Source organism: Suricata suricatta, chromosome 6, assembly GCF_006229205.1.
Source record: "Suricata suricatta isolate VVHF042 chromosome 6, meerkat_22Aug2017_6uvM2_HiC, whole genome shotgun sequence".
Lineage (NCBI taxonomy): Eukaryota > Metazoa > Chordata > Mammalia > Carnivora > Herpestidae > Suricata > Suricata suricatta.
The window spans coordinates 127,360,180-127,367,660 of record NC_043705.1 but is presented as its reverse complement, the minus strand read 5'-3'; positions in this window follow the sequence as shown (position 1 = coordinate 127,367,660).

Here is a 7,481-nt window from a genome sequence, read left to right as displayed (position 1 = left end):
TGACAGGGATGATATCTGATGAAAAAGCATTAAAGGCATCAACATGTCTAAATTTTGTAGTATCATATCCTGACCTAATATATGAAGAATACAAATGACATCGAGCCATTTGAAGAAAAGCTCTAAGAATGATAAAAATAATCTTAAATCTTATTTTAAGCATAAATTGATATAGCTTTATATTAAGTATCTCTTGAGAATGAAAAAAATAACATTGGAAATATAGCAAAATCTCCTTAAAATCTTCCTCCCAAGTTCTGTTTCACATCAGGTTAGCTCTGTTTTCCTTATCTCATTTTTCCATAATTTACCAAATCCTTTCTCCAGTCACTTACTACATCCTAATTCTTTCTCTCCTTTTATCTTTTTCTCTCTCTAAGCACTAGCTCTACAAAACTACTGCTTTCTTAATTTTGTTTTTTAATTTCTTCAAATCGGTAACTCTCTGTCCAGTATAGCACCAGACTGAAATCTGAAGCAGTACCAAAAAAGAAGGGAGGGATGGAAAGAAGAATTTTGACGATATTTATGCACTTAGACTTTTAATATTTTAAGTGTTACCCCACGTAAAAAATCCTACTTGGAGATGCTTGTTTTTGACCGGGTTGAAACCACAACCATTTTTTTCCTTTGTTTTTTGTTCCAGAACTTTTAACCAAATCAATATTATAAGATGTGTCACCTACTCAAAACACAGATTTTTGAGGCTCCAGTAGTTAAATAATGTGAACCAAAGTAACATAATTAATTTAACCACAGGTCAAAGAACTCTGTCTTAGATTTCCTTTTTCAGGAATTGATTTATACAGGTTTATTAAAATAGGAAAATCAAAGACCCAAATGAGATATTTACCTAAACAAAGTGTATTTGTTCCTACAGATAAATAAGTTTTAATATATAGGGTTTTTTTTTTCACTGTTTTAAAATTTTACATAGATGTGATAATCCAGAATGTTCCTTTTTTGGAACTGACCTCTTCCACATAATGTTTTGTGTGAATCAGTAGTCTGTTCTTTTTATGGCTGAAGAGTATCTCAGGATATGAAAAATGTGTACAATTCTAGATTATACTGTCCACTTTTATATATTGTTAGATGCTCAATATGGAGGTACATTGATGTACCTCCATATTGAGGTAAAGATTCCCATGTCTCTTTTTATCTTATGAGTACATAAAAGTTCAGTGCCCTTTTTATTTTCTTGGTAAAGAATCTTTCCCCAATTGAATTATGTTGACACTTTTATAGAGTTTCAATGATTGTGTGAATGTTTTTGTGGGCTTTCTATTCTGTTCAGTTTATGTTTATGTCTTTATTGACGTCACGTTCTTTTGATTACTGTGGCGTTATAGTATATCTTGAAATCACATAAGTTAGGTCTTCCATCTTTCTTCTTTATTTTTATTTTTTTTTAATTCTAGGTTTTTAGACAAAACCTTAAATATTTGTGTTTTATTTAATTGGTATATATTGATTTTATATCCTATGGCCTTGCTAATTCACTAGGTTTTAATAGACTTCTTAGGATATTTACCTATACTTAATATGCACTATGATTATTATAATTCAAGAGTTTTTCATCTTATAATTTGTATGCATTTTCCTCTTTTTCCTTGCCTTACTGTACTCGGTGGAAACTGCAATAAAAAACTGAATGAGAGCATGAGTGGAAATCATAGTTTCATTTGGAGAAAATGTTACAGTGTTCACTACTTTTTTTTTTTTTGCTGTGTGATTTGCTTCTTTATTTCATTTTATTTATTTTTTAATATAATTTATTGTCAAATTGGCTAACACAGTGTGTAAAGTGTGCTCTTGGTTTTGGGGGTAGATTCCCGAAGTTCATCACTTCCATGTAACTAACACCCAGTGCTCACTATTAACAATGGTGATCACTGCTGGTTTTCCATACTGTCCTTCATCGAATAAAAGAAATTTTCCTTTATTCCTAGTTTTCTGGTTGTTGAATTTGGTGAAATAATATTCCACATTCCTTGAAAAGATAACAGTTTTTCCTCTCTTATGATATTTTGCTTAGGTTTGTATAACAGTAAATCTAGCTTTATAAAATTAGAGTTTCTTCTTTTTCTTTCATTAGTATTAGTAGTTCTTCTTAGAGAAAAACATCTATATTTTCTTAGAGATTTATTGGTTTTACTGAGGTTTTCAAACAACCAACTTTAATTTCATTGATTTTCTATATTGCTTGTCCATTATATATTTGAGTAAGTCTTTCATCATTTTAAATTGTTCGTCTTTATCCATGAAAATATTCTTTTTTTGTAGTCTACTCTTTTTCTGATATTGTCAGAGCTACCACAGTCTTCCTTGGAATTAATGCTTGCATGGTATATCCTTAGTTTCTCATTATTTTATGTTCAATCTCTTTGTTTACATGCAGCAAATCATGTAGTATTATTTTTCTCCCAAGTATAATGACTGCTTCCTTTTGATTATAGATTTGAGTATCAGATATAGATGTGCTTTGGGTAGAAGTGGACATGAAGGGAAGCGATTTCTGCTAAACATACAAAATTACCTGCCCTTTTTCATGGTTGTATATTTAAGATGACTGTATGGCCTCTTCATCTCAACCAAGTGGTAAACTTAATATTTAATGTGCAAATGTTTAGGAAAGTACCAATTTCATAGTGCATAAATAATAGTGGTACAGTATCGATTTAAAAATTTTTCCAGTCCTGATTTCTGTTTCACATTTTGTATAAAGATTTAAGTTGTAGAATAATCTGGAGGTATTAAATATGTCAACACCTAATAATTTAGCTATACAAACTCAATATTTCTTATTTCCCTTAAATAAATGCTCTCACTATTTACTTAAATTCTAAAACTCATCCCTAAATCATAAATATAGTTTTGGCTATAGAGTATAATAGTTTATAATTTATTACCTACATAGAAAATATTGTTTTCAGTTGTTCTAAATTAAATACTTGAACATTATAAGTAGAAACATTAATGAAATACAATTTTGTGTACTAGTTACCAAAAAAGTATCAAAAATCTCTTTTTAGTACAGTATTTTGAATCGAATACACCTTTAAAGAGAGCTTAGTAATATTGCCTTTAACAATTTGTGTAAACTAAAATGATTATTGAACATTAAATTTCACAATTGCCATTGTTTTCTGACTTAACAAAATCTAACAATGACTCATAATAACTGAAGCATATAAAAGGTCTTAATGTGTGTAATGATAACATACAATGCTCAGGAGTACTTAGGGAATACTTATTTATTCCCTAGCAAATGGCAGCTTGATAAAATAAGTTTACATAGCAAATATATATATACTAGGAGACTTTTTATGCACTTTCAGTATGTAGACAGCCAACACATCCTATATGTGATAAGAAAATCCATATTTTCATTCTAACTCTAAGGCCTTGTTCCTCCCAATACAGGCTCCTTTTCTAAAACTTTCCATTTCGTTAAATTTGAGAGGGAATTTCAGCTATATGAATGATTTCATTACATTCCTCCATCCTTATAAACATACCTGCTATTCTTATGTGGAAGGTTCTTTATTTAGCTTTTTCATTGAAATTAATCTAACAAATCTAACACAATAGATTAGTAATTCTTTGGTGTTTTATATTTGCAGGATCCTTTTTCTTTTATATTTTTATTTTAGAGACACATGTAGCTAAAAAGTAGTTAGCCAACATTCTGAATTGAAAACTAGATTTATTTTTCAGAGCTGGAGATAGTTGTATAAATTTGAGAATTTAGAATAACCTAGATTATTTTCCCCATATTGGGGCTGACTTTTCTTTTAGATCTACCTTGGCATTTGAATAACTGTATATTAGGATTGGTACTTTTTTTTTTTAAAGAGATACAGAGAGACAGGTTGCACACATGCACACAAGCAGGGGAGAGGGACAGAGAAAGAGATAGAGAGAGACAGTGTGGAGCCTGATGAAGGGTTTGATCCTATGACCCTTGGATCATGACCTGAGGCAAAATCAAGAGTCCAATGCTCTACCAACTGAGCCACCCAGGTACTCCCTTTGGATCAGATGTATTAGTTTTGCCCCCAGTCTACTTAAATACTCTCTCTGTGCAAGCAGAATGGAAAAAAAAAATAGTTATGATAAATTCATGGTTAAGAGTTTGAGGTATAAATTTGGATGATTACGAACAGTTTGTTGGTCTATTGAGAACCCAAAACTATAAATTCTCCCCGAGCATTGCAGAATTAACACTAGATATTCCTAACTCCACTCCTGATTAGAAGTCCCCCCAAAATACAGATATTAATGGTCATGTCTTACTGTGTATAAGAACCGTTGGCTTCATTGGCATGTTACTGACTGTACTGTGGTGTTCTTGGGCTGTTTGATTCTCACAGGACTTTCTGATGACAGAAGTTTAATTCAAATGGATGATATGAGCCAACTTTAGAATGAGGACTATTTTTTTAAATTGCAAAAACATCTTTTTTTTTTTTCAAGTACATGATTTCTTACAAATCTCTGCTCCAAAGTGTAATGGCATGATTCCAGTCATATTCTCAGAGTCAAATTAACAATTATCTGGAAACCTGATACCAACTACTAAGTTCCTTTGTGGTTAAAACTGTGTTAGCAGTTACTGGCCTGAAATATTCATGTTACTTATCTTCATATCCAGAGTCAAATATAAACTATAGAATAAGAAAAGAAGAAAAGTTAAATAAAGCATATTTCTTTCCACAATATAAAAATACTGATGTCTATTTCCAAATAGAAGCCTATTTAGAAATACCTAGAAGTACCACAAAAGGTTTAAAAAGGAATGAAGAAAAAATTTGACTATTTGTTACTTAAAGGTAGAATATTTTATATTCTAAGAAACATTTTACTAAGCATGAAGGAAAATAATCCTAGTTTAAGGACTAGCAGAATACATGCATTTTCATCTAAACTAAAAAGGTTCCTTTGTTGTATAGGAAGCTTCAACAATAAGACTTATTTTGCTTTAAATTATGTAAATTAGAACAGATTTCAAGTCCAGAGCCTGAAAGAGATTTCTGAATCTACCCCCTTCCCAAATGTTAGGAAGTAATTATTTAAAATAAAAAGGAAAACTTCAATTCATTTTTCTTGTATTAAATTCCTCTTAATACTCCATTGTGCGTGCTTGAAAGCCTTCTATTAATATTTGTCTTTGATTTTAATTTTAGTTAGTGCATGTAAAACTTATCATTAAGTTGATATATTTGAAGGTATTTTAGTGATAATACTTAAAATAAAATGACCTTAAAATGAATTTTTTATAAAAAAAATAAATAGGTTTCTCTATGAAGGGTTGCAAAATATTACCCCCAAAGTGAAGTTACCTTCAAAGTAAACATATAGAAATGAGGTAGATAGTGGTAGAAAACATCTATGCTCAAAAGATGAGAGACAGACACATGCAGCCTATATGGTATCTTTCTGTAGTACTCAGGGACCTTGATCAAATGGCATGATGCTTCCAAGACTCCATTTGTTTTTTATGATATGGTGATTAAAAAAATTTTAAGAGGGTAGATGAGAATATGTTCATACACTGCTTAGTACAATGTCTGGAACATAATAGTTAATTTAATAATTGTAATTTACTTTTACCATCATTATTATATTATTTTTGTCATGAGATACAGCCGTTTCTAAAAAGAGTACTTTTGCTTTAAGACTCATTATTCTAAAGTATACTTTTTTCATCAATTCCTAGGAAAACAGATTTAAAGAATATCATTATACTTGTGCGACACAGCCAAAGCAGACTCCTCATAATTAACTAGCCCAAAAGTTCATGATTTAGACCCTGGCCTGATCCCAGGTCTTTCTTTTCTTTCCTTTTTTCTGAACTGGCTTGGTTTCCTTAACAGCTTGTTCCCTCTCTATGAATGAGTCTGAAAATATCCTGCCACAAACAGACAAGGAACAAAAGATCCATCTCTACAGCCATTATCCATTACATTTCATGGGAAGGAATCACTCTAGGTTTGCTTTCTGCCCTGATTTAGTAACAACAATGTCTGGATTCTTCTCTGACATGTGGCCTCTTCAAATTTATGTCACTGTGTCTTGTGTCAGTCTCAGTTCAAGATTTGTAGTTTGGAAGCTCATTCTCTCCTCCGTTTCTCAGATGAATTTCAGATAGGCACAAAAACGGTACATGTTCAGTTTCCAACGAAGGTTGTTCAGACACCTCCCATTTACCCCAGAATAGTCTCTTCTCCTTCCTTTCAGCTGTGATGCTGGCTGTTAATTTCTCTTCCAGCTCTCCCACACTCATATCTGAAAAGACTAAAGAGAATGTACAATGACAGCTAATGTAAAGGAGTAATCACTTTATTTCTTAATGTTAAGCATAATTCACAGTGTAGATGTCAACACATTGGATTCTTAAAATGTCAAGAAGAGTGTAAGTGAAGAAAAACAAAACAAAACAAAACAGGCACCATCAAGGACTATAGTAGCTGTGATATTTAATGTTTTTTTCTTCTGGCAATGCCTTCAAAACCAAATTGGTCACATAACATTTTCCCATTTCAAACATATTTCTAGGATCTAGGAATTATCGTGAACACAGGGAGTCACAAGTAGCTAATCCACTTTTCACAGCATCCGTCTGGTGAGAGAGTATCCTTCCTGTAATCAAGACCGAGAGCTTAGTTTAGGTAAATGGTTAATTCTATTACAAGTATTTCCTTCTTGGCTTGCTAAAATCCTGACAAATTGTACTTTACCTAATTACTTGTCTACTGATAACAGTATTAGTTTTGTAAGGTCCTGTACCTAGACTGAGATTAGAACCAATTTTGATGGGCGACAAAACAGTCAAAACTGGTGACAAAGTCGTAAGATGTCCCCAGTAGTCTTCAAGAAAGTCTGTGTTGCAGGCAGTGAAATCCCATTGATCTGTAAGAGGTGAGAAGCTGATAAAAAGTAGTGAAGTAAGCACAATATGAATCTTAAACGGGTCCTTACTGTAGAACACACTTTAAATGAAAAATTTATCCTTGTAACCCTCAAACCATCTTTATCAGGATAAGGCAGAAAATCTGTAAGCTATGTAAATTTTCCAAAATTTTAATTATTAATACATTTTTAAACACTGAATAGGCCAAAACAAACACTTGTTAAAAATGTGGAGGCTCTTTTCTCCCATTTGTACCTGAATTATTTCTTACGTACTCTGAGCCCACTAACCAAACCATCTAGAACAATGAGTCAAGTTGACTCAATTAAGAACAAAATAAAAATAAATTTCCATGGAAATAGAGAACTGCATTCATACAAATGCCAAAATAATGTCTGATGAATAACATTACAGTGAACACAAATGAAATCATAATTTGCCATTTGCTTAATTTGTGCTATTAAAAGCTTGATAAGAATGTCAGAAGTGTTTTTAAAAATGCTCATTAAAATGATTTATTATAATGATGAAGTGGAATTACTATTAAAGGATTAATATGAATTAG